The sequence below is a fragment of the Cannabis sativa genome, chromosome 1 (genome assembly GCF_029168945.1).
Source record: "Cannabis sativa cultivar Pink pepper isolate KNU-18-1 chromosome 1, ASM2916894v1, whole genome shotgun sequence".
Taxonomy (NCBI): Eukaryota; Viridiplantae; Streptophyta; class Magnoliopsida; order Rosales; family Cannabaceae; genus Cannabis; species Cannabis sativa.
In genome coordinates, this window is record NC_083601.1 from 24,614,577 (window position 1) to 24,627,370 (window position 12,794).

The 12,794-nt window shown below is 32.2% G+C and overlaps 1 long non-coding RNA gene across 1 annotated transcript; it reads right to left on the reverse strand.

The window, feature by feature from the left end:
• Positions 1-6,124: 6,124 nt before the first annotated feature.
• On the reverse strand, positions 6,125-6,665 carry LOC133029159 (uncharacterized). Its single transcript, XR_009683349.1, has 2 exons — positions 6,330-6,665; positions 6,125-6,216 (listed from the first exon to the last, which is right to left on the reverse strand). It is a non-coding gene; the product is annotated as an uncharacterized LOC133029159 (long non-coding RNA).
• Positions 6,666-12,794: the final 6,129 nt, after the last annotated feature.

A 12,794-nucleotide genomic window follows, 5' to 3' on the forward strand; every position in this document is an offset into this window, starting at 1 on the left:
TCATAAAAAATAATAACAAAATATGCCATAAGAGGCTTCAAAAGATACAATACCACCACTGACAAAACCAGAGCTAACTATAACCCCAAAAAAGAAAAGAAAACATAATTAGTAAAAACAACAAAAACCCAATAAAATTTATGTCGTTTTAGAAAAAATAAATAAAGAAAAAAAGAAATTTTTTTTACTTAGAAAGTTTGAGTTGTTTGGTGTTCTTCTTTTTCCTCTGTATTGTTCTTCTTGAAGATATTCTTACTGAGATATGCTCTCTTCACCAAGAGAGCTTCCACACTCCTTCATCATCGTTTCAAGTTTTTTCTTTCAGCACACCCGCAATAAATTTCTCTCTATATATATCTTTATTTTCTCTCTCAAAACTCAAGTGAAAAAAAGAATGAAAGGAATGAGCTTTGTAAGTTTTTGAAATAGTGAAGAATGGAGAGAAGGGTTTTATGTAACGTTCTTGGTTGATGGTCTTTATCTTGACACCAATCTCAAGAATTTTTCTATAAACATCAACCCACAAAAAGAGATAGAGAGAGAAACAAAATACATTTATAGGCTTGGGAATGGGAATCACGTGGGTGATGGGTGAGTTGTCTTTAATTTCAAATTTAAGTAATAATAAAGTTGTCAAATCATCCCTTTTTAAACCACTATTTTTTAAAACAATGAAGAGATTAAACCTCATAAAGACACCTATAAGCCACATAATATATAAAAACCTATAACTAATGTCCATATTTTTGAATCAAGGCAGTATACTGCCAAATGAAAAAAAAAAAAAAAACAGTAAAAATGTTATATTGGGCGTGTCAAAGTATAATTGTAAGATTATTGGAAAAGTTAGTAAATGATGTAAATTTCCCATTAATTATCACAGGGGCCATTAGCTATGTTGTGTGGGTGATAGGTAGTGACGGACTTACAATTGGGGTAAGTTGAAAAATGCCTCTTTTATTCATCAATTAATCAAATTTACCTCTAATTTTATATTTATTTAAAACATACCTCTTTTTATATGTATTGTACCCAAAATACCCTTACATAAGAGAATCACATGGAGAGTATCTTGAAGTGACAGGGGCAAAATTGGTACAATGTTTAAAAAAAGAGATAAAAATGATATATTTTAAAAAAAAAGGTAAAAATAAAAGAGGACAATATAAAAAGGGTATAGAATGTAATTTCCTCCTTACAATTTGTAGGGAGTTTATTTATTATTTAAAAATATTTATACTTATATAATAATTATTTTTACTAGATTTATTTAATTTTATAGGTGATTTTTTTACCATTTTGATCTATAATTATCAAATTTAAAAAATTATATTTAATTTTTTAAAAGATAATATTTTTGTTAGTAAAATTATAGCCCACATTAATACACCTGTGTCCGTGCTGGTGATAGGGTGTGGGACATAGCTATAGATATAAAGGCAGGGTTAAGTATTGATGAAGGTAAATTAGAGTGGAGCCAGGTGGGGTGGGGTTGTAGTATTAGAGTTATGGGCCATGGAAGGTGGGGTCCTATACTATTGGACATAACTAGCACGTGAGTGAAAGTGAAATGGTGGGGTCGCACCTACCAGGGGTTTCTGTGGTGACCCTAGTACAAAACAATGCATCAACTGGCCAGGGTAAGTAATTATCCACCCATATGTCTTTCACACTTTACTCCTCCACTATGGTTAAAATAAAACTCAAAAAAAAAAAAAAAATGAAAATATATATTCTCTTTCTTTTTGACAAAGTTTATTATTTATTATTTATTTGGTTTCTTTTGCATGTCATTAGTCTAACCATTAATAATGCTACGGTAGACAGTACTATATAATCCAATTACTGCAACAATTGAATATTAAACTTTTTTCACATGTTTCATTTTAAATTAAAATGTGTGAACCAATAATAGATATACGTACACCGATAGTTAGCAAAATTATATTAATAAATATTACACCAATAAATCATGTAAAATATTGTTTTGTGCCCCTTTGAATATTTTATATTGCTATAGGGCATTGTAATTTAGGCTAGGACTAATTTATAATATTTATTAGTCTAATAAGTATTGAATTTCATAAATAATAAGAAAAATTTGTACCATATCTAGGGGTATTTCAGTAAACTTGTTATTTGTTTTGACATTTAAGAAAATTTATTTAATCCAAATCTTTTTCATAATTATATTCGATGTAAGTATTTAAGATTAATTGTAAATTTGTAATTTATATTTAATAATTTGTCGTGCCGTAAATATAGTTTAAATATTTTGTTGAACTCACGATGGCTATTTTTTTTTATAGGCATGGTAATTATTTAGAACATTATTTTTAGCACTACACTATTTCAGATTTTTAAAAAATTTACAGAGATGATCTTAAATAACTACAATATACACAATCATGAAAATAATTAACTAAAAGACTACTAAATAGCAAAACAAATAGGAGGTGTTGGAATTTGTTAAATACTTAGGTTAAATTATTAAAATTAGTAGAGTAATCAATGAGATATGTTCCACCTAATAGTTCAAGTTAATATTGAACTTGCTGGACGTGTTAGAATTTGTTCTTAGGGTCTCAAAACTTGAATTTGAGTAAACTAAGAGCATGTTTGGTATTGTTTTCAATTTTTTTTTTTTAAAAATGAGAATAAAAAATAGTTTTTAATGTTTTTAAAACACAACTCATGTTTGGTTAGTATTTTTTAAAAACAATATTGACCAAAAGGGAATTGGTTTTTAAAACAGAAAACAACATTTTGCTGTTTTTAAAATTCTTGTTTTTTGTAACTTTATTTTCTAAAAACTGTTTTCAAAAAATAACGCCAAACAAGCCAAATTGTTTTGAAAAAATAATTTTCTGTTTTTAAAAACAAAAAACAGTTTTTTAGTTATGATGTCAAACATGCAGTAAGTAACCATGCACTAAGTCACCCGAGAAGTTCTGGTCAAAAGGAAGTGTGAAATGCATGTTTTAGAGAAAACTGTACAATGAAAATGTCGCTTGGAACATTTTTAAAATTACGAAACGAAACTATGTCAAAGTCTCAAGAGATATGTCGCCTGCTCTTGGGCGACATATTGCCTGTGAGGCGATGCCTAGTGCCAAGTGACATGTCATCTTGAGCATGACAAAAACTAAACAGATGTCTAGTGCCAAGTGACATGATACTTAGTGCTTCTATTTTTATTGGCTATCATCATACATTAGAATGGTCTTTCTTTCTATTTCAAAATGAAATAATCATTCCACCAAAATGGTGGAAAGACCCTTCTATTGAAATGACATTCCAACACTTTAATATGCAACCAAAACAAAACAATGGAATGAAAATTATTTTCTTTCCTTTCCATTCTATTAATTTCATTACCTCCAACCAAACGTCACCTTAATTATTTATCCTAACTAACTCTTCTTTGCCTCATTGCCTATATAAAGGTCTCATGTAAACAATGCACAGTTTAGTTGAGAAGAATCCAATTTCTTGTTTTCACTCATCCTCTCTTTCTCTCTTTCCCTTATATGAACTTGAATGATTTGAAGCTTTATGCACAATGGGGGAATCACCTAGGTGAATACTCATTGATAGTATTTTTGATGATAATATATACCTTTATCAGTCGTGCTCATCTATTGATCAAATTTCAAACACCTACATCATCAATCTCTTAAAAAGAATTGATAAACGTCTTTTTCATCTCTAATGACTTTTCCTTTTAGCTAGGCTACACATTAACAAATAACAATTTTTATAATAATATAAATGACAAAGTTAAAGGGGTGACAAGGAATTAGTAACAACAAAGTGTTTAAGGAACCTATACACAGTTAACTAATTATATTTATATAAATAGAGCACGTGTTTTTTCTAAAAAAAAAATAAAGAAAGGACAGAGAGAGTGACAGAAACTATTTAAGAAAACTCAATGTACATATGAAGCGATGTCACATTTTCATAATTACATAATAAACAATTACTAATAATATCGAACTGCTACTCTACTAGTACTCTATTATATATATAATAATAACAACCAAATCAAAGCATTACAACTGGTTACAAAATCATGAGTAAGAAACTGATATGATACATTATTTAAAATTAAAATAATTTAATATAAAACATGCGAATTCTTTTGTAGTTGGATTTGATCAAATCCGCTCAGGAAATATAGATCAGCCATGGACAGTCTATTGAGAGACTTTTTGTTTTGATTTGTTATTAAAATAAGGCTGAATTATGATTTATTATAAAATTAGATTATATTTAAAATAGGTTTATTAAATTTATGGGAATTTGTTTGTACACAAATTATGTATATATTTTTTTGTGAAAGGTAGTACACAAACACAAATTATATTGGTGTAGCTAATTGAGGCCCACCACACCAGTTTTATTCTATGGAGAATAGAAGGACATTGTTTAATAATGGGATGTGTTTAAATATCTCTATTGGACTCTTCTAATTATCGTCCGAGGAGTTGTTAGTAGTTACTTTCTTTTTTTGTTCGTAAAGTGATGAGAATCAAGTATTCTTATTAGTGAAAACTCATAATTATTCCAGGTAAAAGTTAAAGGGCTTTTTTCATAAATGTACAACAAAAACAAAATAATTACAAAAAATGTGCAAAAAAAAAAATTATTTTAAAAATTTATACATTTTGAAAACTTATTACATGAAACCATACATTTTTAATATGTTTATTAAACCTCAAAATAAACAATTTCGTAAAATTAATTAAACAGATTTATAAAAATAAACAAGTTAAATATTTTTTTATTAAAAGATAAATGTTTATTATCTATTTTAGTATGAATTATTATAATTCAATAAGATTTTTTTTAATAAAATACAATATCAAAATTATAAACATTAATATATATAAATATAAATCAATACTTAAAATTACTAAAAATAAACATGACACGTAGAGTGATATAATAAACATATGTGAATATTATTATTTTGTTTATTAAAGTAGTATGTTTAATAAATAGAAAACAAAATAAACATATATATACAAAGTATTTTATATTATTAGTATGTTTATTATAATTGTAAACATAAAAATAGACATATTCAATTTATACTATACTAAAATAAGTATATTTTCTTTGTATTGTTTCTATATATTGATTATTTTCTAATGAGTTAGTGAACGAGTTTTCTATTGAAGTATAATTCTTATATCAAAAAATAAATAAACAAACATAACTTTATAAATTCAAAAAATTATTTAATTAAAAAAAATAAACACGACACAATTAATAAACAAAGAAAAAGATAAAGATAAACAATTTTTTATATATATATATTATTTATTTTCTAAAAAATTACTAAAAAAATAAACATAACACACGAAAAGTGATATAATAAAGGGGTCTTTTTAATATTATACCAAAAACTGATTTTATTTATAAAAATACCTTCAACAAATTTTTTTGCGCAAATACCGATGTGCCACGTCAGCTTAAATACCGAAATTCAAAATTATTACCGAAAATAGGAAAAACTTGAAAATTCTCGCTTCCAGAATTTTCAGTGTTTTGCAAGTTTTAAAAAAAAAAAGCAACGTTTTGGTAGCTTTTGATGTAAATAATATATCAATTAGTTACTTTTTATTATAAAAAAATTATTTCATGAATAATTTTTTTATCATACACATTTAGTTGCTTATTTTAATCGGATAACCTTAAAACTATGATTTTTTTTTTTTAATTTTTAGACTATATTATATGTTATTTTATTATTTAAGATACCTTGAGGTTACTTTTTTTTTTAGCAATTTTAAGAAGATGAACAAGATAAAAGTAACCTTTCTCTTTCTTTTATAAATTATTAACAAAGAAGTAACTAAATATTATATTTGAACAAAATAAGTATACCATCTAATTTTATGGGTTGCTACAATAAATATTATAATATATGTTTCCCATATGTTAAAACGATCCTCTTGAAAAGCAGATTGCGGTGATATAATTTTTGAGCTCAAATAATTATCGGTGCTACCAAATTTTTTTTTAACTTTTTTTAAAAAAACAAAAAGGAGATTCATTAGTGAATAATTCAAATAGAACATACATAAAAAAAAAACAACAAATTAGTTACTTATGGTAATTAAAATGTAATGTTCTTATTTATATAGTAGTTGTATGAAACCCACAAATCCCAACGGCGACACCGACGGCAGCGAACAGTGGGTAAACCTAAATACAAAATCCAAACCCATAAATAATTAGGAAAACAAAAGAAAAGTACAGACTTTATCGGAAAGATGAAAAAAAAACAAAGGAGAAATAAGCCTAACTTGAAAGCCTACCTCAGGCCTGAGCCATCGACTGGAAGCCATTGAATGTTGTAGCAGAGAAGATTGAAGAGAGAGAGCTTCAGAATTTTACAGAAGAAAAAGGGCAAGAGTATTGATATTGATGGAGGCCTTTTATCTTTCTTTACCCCAACAAATGTCCTCTATTTTTACAGAAGAAAAAGGGCAAGAGTAATATACATGCAAAACATATCAAATATGAAAAGCATTTGGAACGGTATACGTGTCACTCCAAATTTTAAAATATAAACGGTATAAAACCGTATTAATTAAACTAAGACTAAATTCATAATTAAAATGAAAACAACGTTCACTGGCGTAAATTTTTCTATAATAAACTTATGGGAATATTATTATTTTGTTTATTAAATTAGTATGTTTAATTAATAGAAAATAAAATAAACACATATATAAAATATTTTATATTATTAGTATGTTTATTATAATTGTAAACATAAAATAAACATAGCCAATAAACACATATATAAAATGTTTTATATTATTAGTATGTTTATTATAATTGTAAACATAAAAATAAACATAACCAATATTACCATATATATACTAATCAATAACTATTACCATATATATATATATATTATAAAAAAAATTGAAAAAAAGTTTTTAATTATATATAAAAGTGTATGAGAAAATGTTAATAAGTTTTTTTTGCACATATTTTGTAATTAATTAAAATAATGTATACAAAATTGTAAAATGCCCAAAGTTAATAGTTTTGTTACTCTCCAAGTTATTGGTAGTTTTTATAATGTTTTATGGTTTTTTAAGGCTTTTTAGTTTTTTTTTTTCAAAAGTGTATATTTAATTTGTAATTGTTTTGTATCAGAAACAATAAGCATTAGATTACATAAGAAAGTATATATATTAGTAACAATAAATAGAGAAAATTACATTGTATATCCATTTTACTTAATTTGTTCTAATTTTTACCTTCATTTTCATATTTTTTTTTAGATATGCTCACTTTTATGGATGATATCACTATTAGACCCCTTAGTTTATGTAAATTATATGCTAGACTTAAGCAGAGAGTGAGAGTATATTAGACAATCCACTTAGAAAAGTAAGTATATTTTAATAAAAAAATAATATGAGCGTATTTTTTATTAATGGATACAAAAAAGAGATATTTTTCAACTTATCACCAATAAATGGTTGCACAAATTTACCCATTTTCAAATAACTTCTTGGAAATTTAATTGTTGTGCTTCAATACAATTAGAAACCAAAAATATAACTCAAAAAAAAAAATAATAAGAATAAAACAACAAAATATTAAATAATATTACAACTGTTAATAAAACATACACATAAATATAGAATATGGAGATGAAGAAAAGGTTACAACTCCAATCTGTCCGAAATAAAACAATAATCCTGAAATAAAACAACTCAGTTACGTTCTGACCATATTGCCCAAAGTGTACATATAATTTGCTCCATTTCTGATTGGGAATAAATGGAGGCTAAGTGCACCAAATAATCACCACGCCTCATGGAGGACGACTGTTGCCAATCAAAGTGCAGATTTAAATGTTTCCATACAGCCCGAGCGTACTTACAACCAAATAGTGGATGCCCAATCGACTCCCAAGCTCGTTTGCAGATTGAACAAGTGGAGTCATTAATGATTTTCCTTCGAACCAAGGAAGTTGCTACTGGTAGAGCATCATGGTAGACCCGCCATGCAAATATTTTAACTTTTTGAGGAAGCTTAAGAGCCCAAAAGAAGTTCCACCAGGATGCATCCGAAGAGGAGGTGGAGCAGTCACGTTCATCTGCTAATGAAGCAGCAAAATGATATCCAGATTGCACAGTATAGAGACCCGAATTGTGATGGTGCCAAACTAATTGATCTCCACTTGGGAAATAACTTAGTGGTATTGTAAGTATCCTGTCAACATCAATTTGGGAGAAAGATGTCTGCAACATAGCTTGGTTCCATTCTCTATTTTCAGTGATAAAAGCCGAAACTGTAATAGTGTGTGAACCAGAAAAAAACATAGGCAGGAAGGAGTTGTGCCCAGGAATCCACGGGTCTGATGCACACTTGATGGAATGTCCTTCACCAATCTTCCAACGAAGTCCCTTAGCAAGTAAATCCTTTCCCCAATGTATCCCTTGCCAAGTAAGAGAAGGGGAGTGTCCAAGAGAAGACTCTAAGAAAGAGTTCTGAGAAAAATAACGACTCTTAAGAATTTTGCCAAGAAGAGAATCTGGTTTATCAAGAAGCCTCCAAGCTTGTTTGGCCAGCAAAGCTTGGTTAAAATGCTCAAAGGATCAGAATCCCATACCACCATCTTGCTTTTGCTGACACAAAAGTTTCCAAGAACGCCAATGTATTCGAGAGCCATTTTCATTTAATCCCCACCAGAAGTTGGCCATCATAGATTCAAGTTGATTGCAGAAATACATCGGTAAACGAAAACAACTCATAGCGTAGGTTGGAATAGATTGAACTACAGCTTTGAGCAGAACCTCCCGACCCCCTGCTGAGAATATCTTTTCACTCCAACTGTTCATGAGTTTCCAAACTTTAGCTTTAATGTCACTAAACAGCTCTTTTTTGTCTCTACCGGAGTAAGAGGGAAGACCCAAATATCGCTCATGACACTCTGAAATCGGCATCAACAACTGCCTACGAAAGAACGATTGAGCAGCTAATGTAGTATTAGGAGAAAAGGACATCACAGACTTATCGCGATTGAGAACCTGACCAGAAGCACGGCTGTAAGTATCCAAAACCCGTTTAATAGCAAGACAAGATCGTTCATTAGCTTGGCAGAAAAGAAGGCTGTCATCTGCAAATAGTAAATGAGATACCGAAGGAGCTTGACGAGTAAGCTTGAACCCATTAAGCTGGCCAGCAAGTTCCTCGCTTCTCAGTAAGCATGATAGCCCTTCAGAACAAATAAGGAATAGGTATGGAAACAAAGGGCACCCTTGACGAAGTCCTCTTGTAGGTACCAAGGAACCAGTAACTTCCCCATTTAATAAGAAAGAAAAGCTATTGGTAGTCACACAACCCATTATCAGAGTGATCCATTGTTCCGCAAACCCCATTTTTCGCAATACTTCTTCAATGAAATGCCACTCCACACAGTCAAAAGCTTTGCTCATGTCTAATTTAAATGAAGCAATTCCAGAACGTCCCCCAGTTTTATGCTTGATGGCATGAACAAGCTCAAAAGCCACTAGGATGTTGTCTGTAATGAGTCGGTTGGGCAAGAAAGTGCTCTGCGATTCAGATATAACATGTGGAAGAACAGACTTGAAACGACTCACAAGTACCTTAGTGACAAGTTTCGAGATAACATTACATAGCCTTATGGGGCGGTAGTCTTGCATACGTTGAGGCTTCTTTATTTTTGGGATGAGCGTAATAAGCGTTTTGTTCAACCTTGAAGGATCAGCCCCTTCATTAAGAACTTGCAGAACCACTTTTGTGACCAAATCCCCAACTGTAGACCAATTTTGCTGGTAGAACATGGCAGACATGCCATCCATGACAGGACTTTTATCCGAACCCATAGAATGCAGAGCTGTCTCAACTTCTTCAGGTTGAAAGGGTCGAGTTAGATCTGAATTCATGTCTGTAGTAACTGAGGTAGGAATGGCATTCAAAGTTGACAGCAGAGCAGGTTCATCAATCACAGAGGCCGAGAATATGTTAGTGAAATAAGCATTGATTTCCGCAGCCAAGTCAGATTTAGATTGCAACTTAACCCCAGCATCATTAAAAAGGAATTTGATCTTGTTGTTGGAGTTCCTAGCCGAGGCTTTGGTGTGAAAGAATTTTGTGTTTTTATCGCCAAGATTAAGCCAATCAACCTGGGATCGTTGTTGCCAATACACCTCCTCTTGTTCCAACAACTCATCTAGGATAGCCTCAGATATTCGAAGTTCGGCCATGGAATCATCAGTACGGGCAGCAGAGTTATTGAGATCGTTGACAGTAGCTTGTGTTGCAGCAATTCTTTTTTTCATAAGACCAAATTTGGTTTGGTGCCATGATTGTAGATTAGCTGCACATATCTCTAAATTGTGTAGTATCATATCGATTGGTTCAACACCATTATGACAGGACCAATGTTGCTTGATAATTTCTGCACTTTCAGGGCCCGACAACCACAGTTTTTCAAAGCGAAAGCGACTCCTTCTTTTTTCAGGTTGTTGTAATGATGTGGCAGTAGAAAAAGTAGCTGAGATGACACGGTGGTCAGCCAAAGAAATCCAAATGTTGAACATGTGGCTGAGAAAAAATTGGGCTCCAAATGTGATTAATAAAACACCAATCAAGACGTTCACGAAGGGAATTAGGAGCAATACGATCCTTGGCCCAAGTGAAAACATCAGCCTCAACCTGAGTTTCAGATAGGCAGCAACGGTCAAGAGTGCTGCGAAAAGCTTCCATTTGAGATTCATTGCGTAGACAACCCCTTGATTTATTAGCATTAGAGAGTATCTCATTAAAGTCACCGATTGCTACCCAAGGTAGGAGCGGAGCAACATCCGCAAAGCGCTTAAAAAGAGTCCAAGAAGCTTCTCTCATGTTATTGGCAGGTTCACCATAAAAGGCTGTAAAGTGGAAAGATGGCCCTCCAATTGGTGCCATATAACAATCAAAAAAGACCTTTCCAAAATGTAACAAAGTCACCTCAACTTCATCAGTCCAAAGAAGCATTAAACCTCCACTTAAACCAACCTGTGGAGACTCAAGGCCATTAGAAAAACGTAGAGCTGTACGTACACGATCAATAGAGTTGCCACTTAGTTTCGTTTCCCTGAGAAACAAAACTTGGGGAGACTGTTGTTGAACTAACAGTCTTAGATGTCGAAACGCACTCGGGTTCCCCAAACCCCGTGCATTCCAGCTTAAAATTTTCATGGCGAAAGGCGGGGTTGCATAACAACCTCCGCTGAGGAGTCAAATGAGGTCCGAGAATCAAGGCTTGTTGAAACTTAAACCTGAACACCAGCATCCTGTGACTGAGAGGATGTGGCTGTGCCAGCAGTACCACGACATCTTTTTAAGAATTTGCGCATAGAGAGAGAGTCATTATTACTTCTTTTGGTGTTGACATTAGGAGGAGTGTTCTCTTTGTCATCTTCATGGTTCAGGATTGAGGGAATTGATGTAAGAGTGGAAGCTGTTGCAAAGTGTGTAAGGGGGTTCGAAGAGAGAGATGGCAGAGGCTGATTGTTAGTGTAATCCATGTTAACCACGGGTGGGTTTGGAGGGTAAGTAGCAAAGGTGTTAAGGGAAGCGGAAGGATGAGATACAGCTGTTCCGAAATCAGGCATAAAAATGTGTGATAAATCAACCGAAGTGGAGATGGGAGTTGAAGACTGTGGTGGTAGTGTTTGAGGGAAAGTGATAGGCTGTTTGAGTTTAGAATTGGCCTGGTGAGAAGTTGGATAGGAAGGGGCAGGAACATTGTGTGAATCATGAGTTTTGCACAAATTAAGGGGAAGTTGTTTCGCAGAGGCACAGGCAGAATGGGTATATGAGAAGCCTTGGGAGGGCTGTGAATGTATAAATGGAGTGTGGGTAGCAACATTTGAATTAACTGAAGGCAGATCAGCATGATTGGTTGCAGCAAGAAGGCTACTGGTGTGACTAACAGTGGATGTGCATAATTGAGTTTCAAAAGATGCACTTAAGGGTGGAGATCGGGGATGCTGAGAGATAGCAGAGGAAGATTCACCCAAGAAAAGATTTCTAGGCACTAAAGGAGTCCGAGATTGGTGGACAGGCAGAGCACTCGTAAAGGAAGTTTGAGCAAGACGGGTGAGTAATGGCCATACATTTCCTTTTAAAAAATCAGTGCAATAACGATCATATGCATCAATGGGAAGTTTGGAACCTTTAAGCCATGGCCCATATGGAAGATCATCGTCGTTGCCGTTATCCATTCTCTCCATGAACTTAACGCATTGCTCAAAAGGGTGGCCTAGTGTGCCACATTCAAAACAAAACTCAGGTAATCTCTCATACCTATAATCAACCCAAAATTCATCCTTAATTCTGGGAATTTTAATCATTTGGCCACGCAGTAGAGGTTTAGTTACACACAATCGAACACGAACACGAAGAAACGGACCCCATCCTTCATTTGTAGAGTCTTTATAAACTTCAAGAAACGTACCAATTGTGTTACCAAGAGCTTCAGCAAGTGTAGATGATTTACTGAGAAAAGGAAGTCTATATATTTGGACTCAAAAAGAAGTAAAAACCATATCCTCCTTTGAGACATTTTGGTGAACATCTGGCGCAATGAACACAATGAGGTGATTCTGAAAATGCCACGGTTCTTTTTCAAGCACCCGTCTCATATCACCCTCACAGCCAAAGGTGATATGAAAAATGTCAGAAGTATGATCACGGATCACAACAGTGTACCGGTCTTTCCAATGGCCAAACATTTGATCTATAAA